We start from the raw sequence: 16965 nt of genomic DNA, 5'->3' as shown, positions 1-16965 counted from the left end.
CAACTACTGCACTAACTCACCAACCATTCTCCTGAGACTATCTAACAACTACTGCACTAACTCACCAACCATTCTCCTGAGACTATCTAACAACTACTGCACTAACTCACCAACCATTCTCCTGAGACTACCTAACATCTACTGCACTAACTCACCAACCATTCTCCTGAGACTACCTAACATCCACTGCACTAACTCACCAACCATTCTCCTGAGACTACCTAACATCTACTGCACTAACTCACCAACCATTCTCCTGAGACTACCTAACATCCACTGCACTAACTCACCAACCATTCTCCTGAGACTATCTAACATCTACTGCACTAACTCACCAACCATTCTCCTGAGACTACCTAACATCCACTGCACTAACTCACCAACCATTCTCCTGAGACTATCTAACAACTACTGCACTAACTCACCAACCATTCTCCTGAGACTACCTAACATCTACTGCACTAACTCACCAACCATTCTCCTGAGACTACCTAACATCTACTGCACTAACTCACCAACCATTCTCCTGAGACTATCTAACAACTACTGCACTAACTCACCAACCATTCTCCTGAGACTATCTAACAACTACTGCACTAACTCACCAACCATTCTCCTGAGACTATCTAACAACTACTGCACTAACTCACCAACCATTCTCCTGAGACTACCTAACATCTACTGCACTAACTCACCAACCATTCTCCTGAGACTATCTAACAACTACTGCACTAACTCACCAACCATTCTCCTGAGACTATCTAACAACTACTGCACTAACTCACCAACCATTCTCCTGAGACTAACAACTACTGCACTAACTCACCAACCATTCTCCTGAGACTATCTAACAACTACTGCACTAACTCACCAACCATTCTCCTGAGACTACCTAACATCTACTGCACTTACTCACCAACCATTCTCCTGAGACTATCTAACAACTACTGCACTAACTCACCAACCATTCTCCTGAGACTATCTAACAACTACTGCACTAACTCACCAACCATTCTCCTGAGACTATCTAACAACTACTGCACTAACTCACCAACCATTCTCCTGAGACTAACAACTACTGCACTAACTCACCAACCATTCTCCTGAGACTACCTAACATCCACTGCACTAACTCACCAACCATTCTCCTGAGACTATCTAACAACTACTGCACTAACTCACCAACCATTCTCCTGAGACTATCTAACAACTACTGCACTAACTCACCAACCATTCTCCTGAGACTATCTAACAACTACTGCACTAACTCACCAACCATTCTCCTGAGACTACCTAACATCCACTGCACTAACTCACCAACCATTCTCCTGAGACTATCTAACAACTACTGCACTAACTCACCAACCATTCTCCTGAGACTACCTAACAACTACTGCACTAACTCACCAACCATTCTCCTGAGACTATCTAACAACTACTGCACTAACTCACCAACCATTCTCCTGAGACTATCTAACAACTACTGCACTAACTCACCAACCATTCTCCTGAGACTATCTAACAACTACTGCACTTACTCACCAACCATTCTCCTGAGACTACCTAACAACTACTGCACTAACTCACCAACCATTCTCCTGAGACTATCTAACAACTACTGCACTAACTCACCAACCATTCTCCTGAGACTATCTAACATCTACTGCACTAACTCACCAACCATTCTCCTGAGACTATCTAACAACTACTGCACTAACTCACCAACCATTCTCCTGAGACTATCTAACATCTACTGCACTAACTCACCAACCATTCTCCTGAGACTATCTAACAACTACTGCACTAACTCACCAACCATTCTCCTGAGACTACCTAACAACTACTGCACTAACTCACCAACCATTCTCCTGAGACTATCTAACAACTACTGCACTAACTCACCAACCATTCTCCTGAGACTATCTAACAACTAGTGCACTAACTCACCAACCATTCTCCTGAGACTATCAACTACTGCACTAACTCACCAACCATTCTCCTGAGACTATCTAACAACTAGTGCACTAACTCACCAACCATTCTCCTGAGACTATCTAACAACTAGTGCACTAACTCACCAACCATTCTCCTGAGACTATCTAACAACTACTGCACTAACTCACCAACCATTCTCCTGAGACTACCTAACATCTACTGCACTAACTCACCAACCATTCTCCTGAGACTACCTAACATCTACTGCACTAACTCACCAACCATTCTCCTGAGACTACCTAACATCTACTGCACTAACTCACCAACCATTCTCCTGAGACTATCTAACAACTACTGCACTAACTCACCAACCATTCTCCTGAGACTATCTAACAACTACTGCACTAACTCACCAACCATTCTCCTGAGACTATCTAACAACTACTGCACTAACTCACCAACCATTCTCCTGAGACTACCTAACATCTACTGCACTAACTCACCAACCATTCTCCTGAGACTATCTAACAACTACTGCACTAACTCACCAACCATTCTCCTGAGACTACCTAACATCCACTGCACTAACTCACCAACCATTCTCCTGAGACTATCTAACATCCACTGCACTAACTCACCAAATGGTTCCCCTGACACTACCTAACATCTACTTCACTAACTCACCAACCATTCTCCTGAGACTACCTAACATCCACTGCACTAACTCACCAACCATTCTCCTGAGACTATCTAACATCCACTGCACTAACTCACCAAATGGTTCCCCTGACACTACCTAACATCTACTTCACTAACTCACCAACCATTCTCCTGAGACTACCTAACATCTACTGCACTTACTCACCAACCATTCTCCTGAGACTAACAACTACTGCACTAACTCACCAACCATTCTCCTGAGACTATCTAACATCCACTGCACTAACTCACCAACCATTCTCCTGAGACTACCTAACATCTACTGCACTAACTCACCAACCATTCTCCTGAGACTACCTAACAACTACTGCACTAACTCACCAACCATTCTCCTGAGACTATCTAACAACTACTGCACTAACTCACCAACCATTCTCCAGAGACTATCTAACAACTACTGCACTAACTCACCAACCATTCTCCTGAGACTACCTAACATCCACTGCACTTACTCACCAACCATTCTCCTGAGACTATCTAACAACTACTGCACTAACTCACCAACCATTCTCCTGAGACTACCTAACATCTACTGCACTAACTCACCAACCATTCTCCTGAGACTATCTAACAACTACTGCACTAACTCACCAACCATTCTCCTGAGACTATCTAACAACTACTGCACTAACTCACCAACCATTCTCCTGAGACTATCTAACAACTACTGCACTAACACACCAATGGTTCTCCTGACATTATCTAACATGTACTGCACTACCTCACCAATGGTTCCCCTGACACTACCAAACATCTACTTCACTACCTCACCAATGGTTCCCCTGACATTATCTAACAACTACTGCACTAACTCACCAACCATTCCTCTGACATTATCTAACAACTACTACACTAACTCACTCACAAATGATTTTATAACATCTCAGCGATTGCTTCATACCACTCCTATTTCACAATTCCACACTAATCCAAATCTCCACACTTCTCATCTTTCGTAAACTTTATTTCACTATTTCATTTGCAGCATTTGGTCATCATTTCCCAAAACACTAATAGTTGGATAACAATTTCCAATCCTATTGAGAAGCAGCTGATACATTCCATTTGTCCCAGGCGAGTAGCTGCACTATCAAACAGATGTGCTCTCTAAGTTTAATTTCCTTCAGTATCCAAAATTGCCACTTTAATATTCATATTTTCAACATAGACGAGTGGAATTCTAATTTGGTTTATGTAATTGATTACTCAATCATTGCATGCTTTTGTATCTCTTCATTTCCGGATGAACTTCCTTTTCGTTTTGGTTGATTACTAATTCCAGATTTGTCGGGTTAATTAATCCATTTATAGGCTTTACAGCATCTCACCAGTATTGAATCATAATCCGTACAACATCATAATGTTTCCCGCCAAAATTTGTGGGCATGATTTTGCAAATTTTTGGGTATTTTCAAAAATTTCTTTGCTAATTTTTTACTAAGTGACGATAATTTCCTATTGACCTGAAGGTCTTGATCAAAATTGTTGTGAAAATACAGAAAATTTTTTGTGAAAGATAGGAACATTTCCCCCCATAATTTTAAAGCGCAATTTTTTTGTACATTTTTTCAACAATTTATTTGCTAAATTAAGATAATTTCCTATTGCCTTGAATGTCATGATCAAATACAGAAATGATGAAAAATGTGTTCATCTGTCAAAACTCTGTTACATGTCTATCATATTTATTAGGAATGTACATATGCTTAGTAGATAAAATATAAATTTCTCTCCCACAATGAAAAGTTAATTATTCAGGAATTGCAGAACTAAGCTGAATTGGGAGGAGAGGTGTAATCATAAAAGTTCCATGGCAACATTCCTTTGAACAATTGGCTATATCTTATTTAAAAAATGTTATCTTTAAAACAATTACATAGAACACAATGTAATAGTAAAATGTTATAGATTATTTTTTTTAATTTTTTAAAAAATCAAGCATTTTGATATAAGGATTTTTAAGTACCCAATAACGATTTATAATTTCGTTACCAACCTACAATTTGAAAAATGGTATAACTTCACCATGTGTAAAAGCATTCTAATACTGATAAAATGGGCACCATTCATTAAATTCTAACCATCACTAACTCAAAAATAGGCTGGCCAGGAGTACAATGTACAATAAATTATATAATGTAAAAATAATATCAATCATATAAAAGCGCAAATTAATCAAGAACCAAAAATCATGATCTGAATTCAAATCAAAAACTTATGAATATTGATGAGTTATAGATGGGAGAGGCTTGATGTAGGGGGAGGGGAGGGGCGGGGCGGGGCGGGTTTAGGTTCATATCACTGCCAGGAACAGCTATATTACATTTGACAAAACTGGACAATTTTATCGTTGATCTATTCCCCCATAAAGGTATTTTATAGCATATAGCAATTAAATGGGTCTTTTGTCTTGCAGACAGTGACTCTGTTCACATTTGTCTTGCCAAGTCACTTAACAGTATACGCATACATAGTAGGAATACAACCTATCATGCTCACAGGTTCATTAGGTTGCAGACGGGATATAGCCATCTGCTTGCCAAGGCTATAGAGCTCTGATACATAGATGCAGAACACTGGGGAATTGGCTAACTTGGCTTCGTCCATAATCAATGCATTCTGACTGAAAGCTTTAAAACTTCCGTTCACAGTATGGAACGTTCCAGAGTCGCTGCTTTTCGATATTGCTGCAGTAGCTATAGACACTTCTGTCAAACGTGGTCCATCACCTTGCATGCGTTACATCGTCATGGCAAATCAAAATGAACAATCCACATGGAATTGACGCAACAAATGAACTGTCGCAACAGTCCCATAACCTATTACTCATCAAGGTAGGAGCAACTCATTTTTATTGACTATTATTTTATATAATCAGAGCTTATTGGAATCCGGAAGTCACATTATCAGGGCAAATTGTTGTCTTTCTCAGAAAGCCAACCAGGGGTCTTAATCTGACACATTACCAGTACTAGCATGCAGTAAAAGGTGAAGTAATAAGAATTTAATGAGAAGAAGTAGGAGTTATTCATTTGCCAATTGCTATTCATTCTGTGTTGTTATTATAATCTTAATGTACATGTTTCCTAACCCCAGTTGATATAAATAACTGTTATTGCTTTGTGACGGCAAGAAAATTCAAGTGATTTCCTGAAGGGTGACAGTAGATATTGAAAATAAAATATCAATGGTGTCCCGGTGAGACTGATTTTAATAATGCTGAATGTGGCTATAACTGAATAGCAGTTGGCAGTTAAGTTGAAGGCATGGGTCAAACGTGTGATATGATATTTAATGAATTTAATGTATTTTGTTTGAATTATGCCTTTTCCAAACCCTTCCTAAATAAAGAAATTGTAAACTATGACCAATTTGGTGACAAATTAATAAGAAATTATGGAAAAATGTACAAAATGCTTTGCAAAATTTTTTAGCAAGAAAAATAAAGGTGTTCAGATGGTTAATAAAAAGTTTCATACTTTTATGTTGATGATTCTTGGTAAAAAAAGAATGGTAACTTTCACTTCTGAAATAATATCTTTTCTTGTATGAACCATATGCTGTCAAGCGTGTGGGTGTGCAAGGCGTCTCGTAAACAAGAAATGAAGATTTGATACTCTAAAATCTAAAATGAATTGCATGTAAATGTATTTTTTAATACAAAAAACAGATGTTTAAATTGAATTTTTCTTAATTTTGCCAAGGCAATTTTTGATCCATAGATGAAATTTACCGTCAGAAACCCCTAACCCTACATAATTCACAAGGCAATTAAGTGGACTAACCTTTTGAAGATTTCATATTTGAAAGCACTGAATTTGGATCAATCATGGAGTACCATATTTTCTCTTTTAAAAGCACATGTCTTAAACACAATAAAACCATAAATTACATTTATTCTATGCCGAGTCTTCAAAATATGACATGTGGACGCACCTCTATCATTAACGTAAGTCCATGTGCTACTAGTGTACATGCTTTCTAATAGATTACAATTAAATAATTCAATTTGATGTATCAATAGTTTTCAAAAGGAACAATTTTATTGAATATACATTATTAGAATTTCAATCAGTCAAACCGTCCCCAGTCTTGACCCAATGCATGCAGGTACAGGCAGACAATAAAGTAGATGTAATTTAGAGACTGCTTTATGTGGAACACATACTGCACTTACCACGTAATACACAGGCATCATTCAACGTCATTCACCGAGTTACAATGACACGTATAGAATGATTAAAAACTAACAGACTACTTGACATTAGTGAATGCACTATAGCAACGTTCCAAATGCATACTTATACTCAGAGATATTATATACTATATATATTTGGAATGATGTGACAAGACTAAATGCTTAGAATGTGAATAGATATATACATATATATAAAGCAACATCCCAAATACAAGACTCCTTGATGCCTTGAGTAATTCTCCGAATCAAATTCACAGTTCTTTAGACAAATGCATACAACTTAGATGGTGAGGCACATCGCATGTAAAAAGTTCAGCATTTTGAATCAAACAAAGAGTAGCTAATACTAGTAAGAATAAAATTTATGCTAATGGCTTCAAGTTGACAGAATACAGGCATTATAACTGATTATTATTTTGCCTGCATATTCTCATGCCCTCCCCAGCAAAACAAAGTGAATTTCAGATATTGTTGATCACAGACTTTCAAAAGTCATCTTCTCTGAATCTAATAGACATGCAGTTTTACTGCAAAATCTGTATTAGAATCTGTGGCTTTTATTAAAATGGTACAATGCAACAGAGGGGATGCAGCTTCTATTAGAGCATCTACATATATGAGGAATTTTTGGTTCTCAATTGTTCAAAAAGAATGGGTGCGACTTATATTAGGGATGCGGCTTCTCATACAGATTTTACAGAAATCCCGATTTGTGTATCATCCCATTCACATGTAGGTTCCAACCACATCAATATTTTTATTAAGTGTGCTGGTTATGTTCACAATTATATCAGTGATTATTCATAGCCAAGATTAGAATGATAGTGTAACTGACGCTAACAAATCTACGTGGTAACATTCACTGCCATATAATTTACAAAAAAACTGTCTATCAATGTTTGCAATTTCTGTATTTGAGCGAGATGTGCAGACAACATTTTGCAAAACTCATCAAAACTGTCTCATTGAACGAAAACGAAATGACATCAGAAAAACGATTTTGAGAAGCAACTAATTATAATTGATCTCTGGTTTGTCATTGATTTACTCGTCTTGACAAACATCTTACTATCATTATTAAACACATGTATGCAATCGAAAGCCATATTGAAATAATATAAAAATGTGCAAATTTTGAAAGGGAAAATTTTATGGTTAATTTACATTCCAGACATATAAACACATGAACAGTGTTTGGTGAGCAATAATCTAGCAGTCAAACAACAGGAACTGAAGAAAAACATTGTTTTATTTTCTATGAAATTGTTTATTTGTTATTCATGTCAGCACATTTGAAAATCTATTTATTTCATGTTCCATCCTGATTAAGCACTGCACAAACATAACTTCCAGACAAAAGATCATAGAGTGGGCCAATTCCATGGACAAAATCTTTCAATCTAGATTGTTATATAAATATTATTACTACCTTAATTAAACTAAAATATGTTTGGATATTTATAGTAGTAACAAATCCCCACTTCCGGTCCGGTTAAATTTAAAATACCCAATGAATATTCACTTTTGAGATATAATTTTTGGTATGTGTTGGTTCTTGGATATTTTAGTATAAAATAAAATAAACTTATGTTCCTTTATTCCTGTCCTGTAAATTTTAATCCATATATTTCAAGGCACTATCATGCTTAAATGTCCTGGTGGTTACTATGTAAACACAAACTAACGTCGATATCCAATGTGTTACATTATTGGTCTTCCCCGTTCCAATATTCCCTTCTGTATACCACATGGCGAAACCAAAAACATCGATCATTCATATCACTTTTGTCAGCTGTGAATAGAACACTAGCTTCCGGTAAGGTGGATGACGAGTGCTCATTTGCATAACATTACGAGTATGTGGGCATGAATGGAACGGATCATACCACACACTAGCTGATGCATAGCCGTACAGAGGTGAGTCATTACAAACCAATATGTGTAAATCTACAACTCCAAACCAGCATGTCAGCTCACCCCCTCACTTTTTAATATATTGACAAATATTAATACGAAAATTATTTACAATTAATTAATTAACAATTAACTTAGAAAAAGAAAGAATCTGAATATGTCATATATGAATTTTATATTTTTGTTATATATTGCAGGATTGATTTTTATTTGTCATTTGTATGACGGAGGAAAGTCATCATACCTCATCGAGAGGTTCATCAAAATAATAGTAAATTTCAAATGATAATTGTCTATTTTGCCACTGGTTCAACGCACAGTGAATAGAGTATGATAATTATATGTGAGAAATAGCCATGCTGACGTGTAGTAACGAGTGGGTGGCGTCTGACGACACAATGTCGTTTGATCTCCCACACACATGACCAATCTTGTACACCCCATAGCAACATCAGTATTATCTTTTACTTGTAATGATGATGAAATATATTTTTGGGTGGGTTTCATCACCAACAAATTAAATTATTTTCATTACAGTCATGCAGTATGTATGTATGTATGTATGGGTTAGATTTTTTTTTCAAAGTTGGACTGAAGAAACTGCAGCAATATGGCAATTACATCCATGGTACCAAGGTGTCAGGAGATTGAATTTGAATGCTGGATTGAGGTCTCGTTTACAGAACGTACTTCTTTATAATTCCATACCTTATTCCCATCTGTATGGAATGTAATGAAGTATGTATTGTTAGTCGGGAAAAAGTCATCAATTGGGAAATTCCAGACACTGGCTGAATTTGCTAGAAGAGGATCACATTATTTCACTGCATACAGAAGAAGATGACAAAACTCCTTTTATATTATTATTGACTAAGAGTTACAGGATATATATTATATCACACACAGAGCTTTTGGTTCATTTTTAACAAGTATTATGCAGATTATGGTATATTACTATATATTCCCATAAGCACGATTCAGACATGGAAGAAATCCCTTAATCGATATAACTCAGCTGTTTTCACATGGGACCAGTGCACAGCCACCTGATAACACAACACCGCATCAAATACAAAACAAATATCGTATACTGGAAATTAATTTGATTTATTTTCCATACAAACAAATTATAACAGCAACACCTGTTAGAAATAGAACATGAAATATAACTAAACTATTCAAATATATCCAGTGAGATTAATTTTCATTGATACCATTTTAAGGTTACAATAATTAACATTGTATAGGATCACACAACCACAGAGGTTAGGTTTATTAGTACATGTATGTAGGTACATCAACCTGCGCTGTACCTTTGTTATTTTTACTGACAAATATTTTCTCTGGTTTACAGTATTTACCAAGCTAAATAACTAAAAAATAAATAACGTAGATTGTGGACTCCCACACAAAATGTACACTTGGTATAATTTCGCAATTAGGTCGATTGCAACATATGTACGATATATATAAAACCAGCATTTCAATTTGAATCTCACCACATTTTTTTTTTCATATTTATGAACCAAATAGGAAGTAAAAAAAATTGTGTGGGCGTTGGTTGTTTATGTAGTTGTGACTGGAATCATAGGTAGAATTATATGCAAAATATGAATGGAAAGTTAGTGTAGGCGGATGACAGGGCTTACACATGGGGGTGGCATATGTCAGTGATACATGTGTACTCTTAGTGCCAGCAATTGGGTAATATATCGGAGATATTATACAGAGATATGATAGATACAATCAACTGCTTATTAGCCTCTGAATTGTAATCAAATCAAGTCTACTCACAAATTATGGTAAGTTGTATTCTTTTGTATTTATTTTTCAAACATTTATTTTATGTATACAATGTATGTAAATATTTATAAATATCAATTACCCCTCTCATTCCTAAAAAAAATTACTTTCACTTTTCACTTCATTATAGAGAAGCAGATCAAAATTTACCTTGTGGGGTAATGTTTTCTGGATTCCCTGTATATAGAAATGAACACCCTAAGAGTGAGCTATTCTGCTGATCCAAATAATGAAACAGTCCAATTACAATACCACATTTGCTCATTCCAATGTAGTGGGGGGGGGGGGGTGATTAAACCTGATACCTTTAAAGTAACAAACAGTGATAGAAAGTGACAGCTTGATATCCCATGCTAAAGCAAAAAACTTTAACAAGTGATTAGAATAATTAATAATATAATTTGACTAATTAATTTAAAATAAAAATGTAATTATAAAGTCACAATGTATAAACACATCAAAATAAATAAATAAATACTGATACTCATCAAAGATGGCTGTCATCGAAACAACTATTAACCCATTTATTCACTAGAGTTCACGATATACATGTACATTCAAACGTAGGACCGGAAATAAAGGATTAAAGTCTACCACAAACAGGCGTGCTTGGGGCAATATGTTTCCACACAGACATTGTATATATTTATTTATTTTTTCTCTCTTTCACATATCAACCCTACAGACTTTAGCCATGTGTGTCATTTTAGGACCAAATTGTAATAATTTTGAATTGTAAAATAGCAAAAAAGAGATTGTAAATTTTGAGTGTGAGTGACAATTCAGTGAAGGATAATATGCTAACTGCACACGTTTCATTGATGATTGTACATGGATAGTACACGGCGATTGGAATCTGTTAATTTCATGATAGCACACTGCATCACAGGCCTATTATCTTGGACGTCATAAATTGATAAAACTGAAAAGTTTTTTTTGAAGTAACAGCTCATTACGGTCTATAAAAATAGAAAAACCACATTTTATAAACCTGAAATTAGCTACTCAGAATAGTTATAAATTTGCAAGAGAAGATACAAGAAAATCCTGAATAATGTATATAGGAAATGTAATTTTAATTCCATTAGGACTGGTGAAACATTTTTTTTTATAATATATAAATAAATATGTTTGAAACATACAGTTCACATATTAGTGTGTAGGGAAGAAAAACCTATAAACTCAGTCTAATTATGTACTACAATAGAAATATGATATTGATATCATAACAATCGTCAACTTCATGTGACAAATGACCAACAATACTGCCGGTAGTATTAAATCTCATACTCTCACATAACAATATCACTCTCTTGCTATTTTAAATAAAAACAAGCAGCCTGTCGCCTGAGATAGCTCCGCTGTTAGCAATGCACATTTCAATTAAAGAACTGTAGGTATCATCAGAAAATAAACAATATGTATAGTATCAAAGCAATCGGACTTGCTGTTTTCAACAAGAATTTGAAAATATCACTTTTTACCAAAAATTACAAAAATATTCATCAAAATTAGAGAATCAAAGATATCATCACAAAATGAACACATCTGAGAGTACATTCCTCTTTTGTTCATTTTGTTACAATACCTTAAGTTAATATTTTGGTAAAAAACGGCGAATATGATTAATTTGATAGTTATATGTAGCCACCTTGGGTGGATCTCTATCAGATTTTCTAATTTAAGTGAATATTTTTGTAACTTTTGGTTTTGAAAAAAGGTATTTTCAACTTCTTAAAAGTGGCCAACCAGAATGCTTTGATATTTTATAAGTCGTTACCATGGGTAGACCTCTGTAATATTTGTTATCAATTTTTAGCAAATGCTTGAAATTCATCAGCCCAATTACTTCTATTGGTGAGCCCCTGACTTAAAAGGATAGGAACAAATAAATAAATAAAAATAAATAAAACAGCATTTGAAAGTGTTAACATAAAATGTATGTAAACTGAACCCAGTGTTAATGGATCATGAATCTTGTCTGTGTCAACCATATTCTCCAGTCACTTCATCAGACTTGCTTATGAGAAAGACTTTTTATAGGTAAACCAAACACCTTTGACAGCAGAAAAATGTTTCATTTGTTTTACCCTATGTGAATTAAAAGGGTCTGGTCAATATTAATTACTGTCACAACTGCCTCAAACTACATCTTACAAAATAACTATCTAAACTGCATTCATGCAGCTCTGTCCGATGAGATTGGTCTTAAATCAATAACAGAGAACATGTAAAGCGAGTTCTGATTGGATAACAGAAGGCTTTTCAAGAAAGTGGCATGTAAAAGAAGTTCTGATTGGTTGCTGAACAAAAACAAACCGAACAAAATTTGGATAGTCATTTAATCAGATGTAGTGATGTACACTGGCAGGCAGAATTAAAAATGAATGGGGCCTCTAATTTTAATCAGATGTGTTTTACGGCACATGTACCAGTAACTGAAATATACTTTGATGTGGGAAAAATTAATAAAATATGAATGTGGGATGTAGATTAATCAGTCAAGCAGACAACCTATGAATACCAATGAATACCTATGTTTTCATTATTAGAGGACTCTTGTGCGTGTAATCGTTAAATATTGTGTCAAAATGTCTTGATATCACACACCTTTGGTTCATGGAAGTATTGCGTCAAAATGTCTTGATATTACACACCCTCAGTTCAAAGAAGTATTGTGTCAAAATATCTTGATATCACACATCATTGGTTTAGAGAAGTATTGTGTCAAAATGTCATGATATCACACACCATTGGTTCATAGAAGTATTGTGTCAAAATGTCTTGATATCACACATCATTGGTTCAGAGAAGTATTGTGTCAAAATGTCTTGATATCACACATCATTGGTTCAGAGAAGTATTGTGTCAAAATGTCTTGATATGACACACAATTGGTTCAGAGAAGTATTGTGTCAAAATGTCTTGATATGACACACAATTGGTTCAGAGAAGTATTGTGTCAAAATGTCTTGATATCACACATCATTGGTTCAGAGAAGTATTGTGTCAAAATGTCTTGATATCACACACAATTGGTTCAGAGAAGTATTGTGTCAAAATGTCTTGATATCACACACCATTGGTTCAGAGAAGTATTGTGTCAAAATGTCTTGATATCACACACCATTGGTTCAGAGAAGTATTGTGTCAAAATGTCTTGATATCACACACCATTGGTTCAGAGAAGTATTGTGTCAAAATGTCTTGATATCACACATCATTGGTTCAGAGAAGTATTGTGTCAAAATGTCTTGATATCTCACACCATTGGTTCAGAGAAGTATTGTGTCAAAATGTCTTGATATCACATATCATTGGTTCAGAGAAGTATTGTGTCAAAATGTCTTGATATCACACATCATTGGTTCAGAGAAGTATTGTGTCAAAATGTCTTGATATTACACACCATTGGTTCAGAGAAGTATTGTGTCAAAATGTCTTGATATCACACACAATTGGTTCAGAGAAGTATTGTGTCAAAATGTCTTGATATCACACACCATTGGTTCAGAGAAGTATTGTGTCAAAATGCCTTGATATCTCACACCATTGGTTCAGAGAAGTATTGTGTCAAAATGTCTTGATATCACACACAATTGGTTCATAGAAGTATTGTGTCAAAATGTCTTGATATCACACATCATTGGTTTAGAGAAGTATTGTGTCAAAATGTCATGATATCACACACCATTGGTTCATAGAAGTATTGTGTCAAAATGTCTTGATATCACACATCATTGGTTCAGAGAAGTATTGTGTCAAAATGTCTTGATATCACACATCATTGGTTCAGAGAAGTATTGTGTCAAAATGTCTTGATATGACACACAATTGGTTCAGAGAAGTATTGTGTCAAAATGTCTTGATATGACACACAATTGGTTCAGAGAAGTATTGTGTCAAAATGTCTTGATATCACACATCATTGGTTCAGAGAAGTATTGTGTCAAAATGTCTTGATATCACACACAATTGGTTCAGAGAAGTATTGTGTCAAAATGTCTTGATATCACACACCATTGGTTCAGAGAAGTATTGTGTCAAAATGTCTTGATATCACACACCATTGGTTCAGAGAAGTATTGTGTCAAAATGTCTTGATATCACACACCATTGGTTCAGAGAAGTATTGTGTCAAAATGTCTTGATATCACACATCATTGGTTCAGAGAAGTATTGTGTCAAAATGTCTTGATATCTCACACCATTGGTTCAGAGAAGTATTGTGTCAAAATGTCTTGATATCACATATCATTGGTTCAGAGAAGTATTGTGTCAAAATGTCTTGATATCACACATCATTGGTTCAGAGAAGTATTGTGTCAAAATGTCTTGATATTACACACCATTGGTTCAGAGAAGTATTGTGTCAAAATGTCTTGATATCACACACAATTGGTTCAGAGAAGTATTGTGTCAAAATGTCTTGATATCACACACCATTGGTTCAGAGAAGTATTGTGTCAAAATGCCTTGATATCTCACACCATTGGTTCAGAGAAGTATTGTGTCAAAATGTCTTGATATCACACATCATTGGTTCAGAGAAGTATTGTGTCAACATGTCTTGATATCACACACCATTGGTTCAGAGAAGTATTGCGTCAAAATATCTTGATATCACACACCATTGGTTCAGAGAAGTATTGTGTCAAAATGTCTTGATATCACACATCATTGGTTCAGAGAAGTATTGTGTCAAAATGTCTTGATATCACACATCATTGGTTCAGAGAAGTATTGTGTCAAAATGTCTTGATATCACACATCATTGGTTCAGAGAAGTATTGTGTCAAAATGTCTTGATATCACACACCTTTGGTTCATGGAAGTATTGCGTCAAAATATCTTGATATTACACACAATTGGTTCAGAGAAGTATTGTGTCAAAAAGTCTTGATATCACACACCATTGGTTCAGAGAAGTATTGTGTCAAAATGTCTTGATATCACACATCATTGGTTCAGAGAAGTATTGTGTCAAAATGTCTTGATATTACACACCATTGGTTCAGAGAAGTATTGTGTCAAAATGTCTTGATATCACACACCTTTGGTTCATGGAAGTATTGCGTCAAAATATCTTGATATTACACACAATTGGTTCAGAGAAGTATTGTGTCAAAATGTCTTGATATCACACATCATTGGTTCAGAGAAGTATTGTGTCAAAATGTCTTGATATCACACACCTTTGGTTCATGGAAGTATTGCGTCAAAATATCTTGATATTACACACAATTGGTTCAGAGAAGTATTGTGTCAAAAAGTCTTGATATCACACACCATTGGTTCAGAGAAGTATTGTGTCAAAATGTCTTGATATCACACATCATTGGTTCAGAGAAGTATTGTGTCAAAATGTCTTGATATTACACACCATTGGTTCAGAGAAGTATTGTGTCAAAATGTCTTGATATCACACACCTTTGGTTCATGGAAGTATTGCGTCAAAATATCTTGATATTACACACAATTGGTTCAGAGAAGTATTGTGTCAAAATGTCTTGATATCACACATCATTGGTTCAGAGAAGTATTGTGTCAAAATATCTTGATATCACACACCTTTGGTTCATGGAAGTATTGCGTCAAAATATCTTGATATTACACACAATTGGTTCAGAGAAGTATTGTGTCAAAATGTCTTGATATCACACACAATTGGTTCATAGAAGTATTGTGTCAAAATGTCTTGATATCACACATCATTGGTTCAGAGAAGTATTGTGTCAAAATGTCTTGATATCACACATCATTGGTTCAGAGAAGTATTGTGTCAAAATGTCTTGATATCACACATCATTGGTTCAGAGAAGCATTGTGTCAAAATGTCTTGATATCACACACAATTGGTTCAGAGAAGTATTGTGTCAAAATGTCTTGATATCACACATCATTGGTTCAGAGAAGTATTGTGTCAAAATGTCTTGATATCACACATCATTGGTTCAGAGAAGTATTGTGTCAAAATGTCTTGATATCACACATCATTGGTTCAGAGAAGTATGGTGTCAAAATGTCTTGATATCACACAATATTGGTTCAGAGAAGTATTGTGTCAAAATATCTTGATATCACACATTATTGGTTCAGAGAAGTATTGTGTCAAAATGTCTTGATATCACACATCATTGGTTCAGAGAAGTATTGTGTCAAAATGTCTTGATATCACACATCATTGGTTCAGAGAAGTATTGTGTCAAAATGTCTTGATATCACACATCATTGGTTCAGGGAAGCATTGTCAAAATTTTAACTGGTAAAGATTGTGCAGGACTGACTGATAACTTGACATGACTTGCATGCAAATAATCATTTCATTCCAAGTCAAATCAAGCATGAGAAGGACTTTTTGATGCCTCAAAGGAAAAATCAATTGAATACACTGA

The 16965-nt window shown here is 35.1% G+C and overlaps 1 protein-coding gene and 1 non-coding gene across 2 annotated transcripts in view; one reads left to right on the top strand and one right to left on the bottom strand.

The window, feature by feature from the left end:
- LOC102806896 (E3 ubiquitin-protein ligase MIB1) overlaps positions 1-16965 on the bottom strand; it is a 148136-nt gene that overhangs the window by 41867 nt on the left and 89304 nt on the right. The gene's annotated exons all lie outside the window — the stretch shown is intronic.
- Positions 9435-9528, top strand: Mir1 (microRNA mir-1). Its single transcript, NR_037523.1, has one exon. It is a non-coding gene; the product is annotated as a microRNA mir-1 (primary transcript).

This window comes from Saccoglossus kowalevskii, chromosome 18, assembly GCF_978046115.1.
Source record: "Saccoglossus kowalevskii chromosome 18, keSacKowa6.1, whole genome shotgun sequence".
Lineage (NCBI taxonomy): Eukaryota > Metazoa > Hemichordata > Enteropneusta > Harrimaniidae > Saccoglossus > Saccoglossus kowalevskii.
The sequence above is the reverse complement of the archived record's forward strand: the minus strand, read 5'-3'. Positions and strand labels throughout refer to the sequence as shown.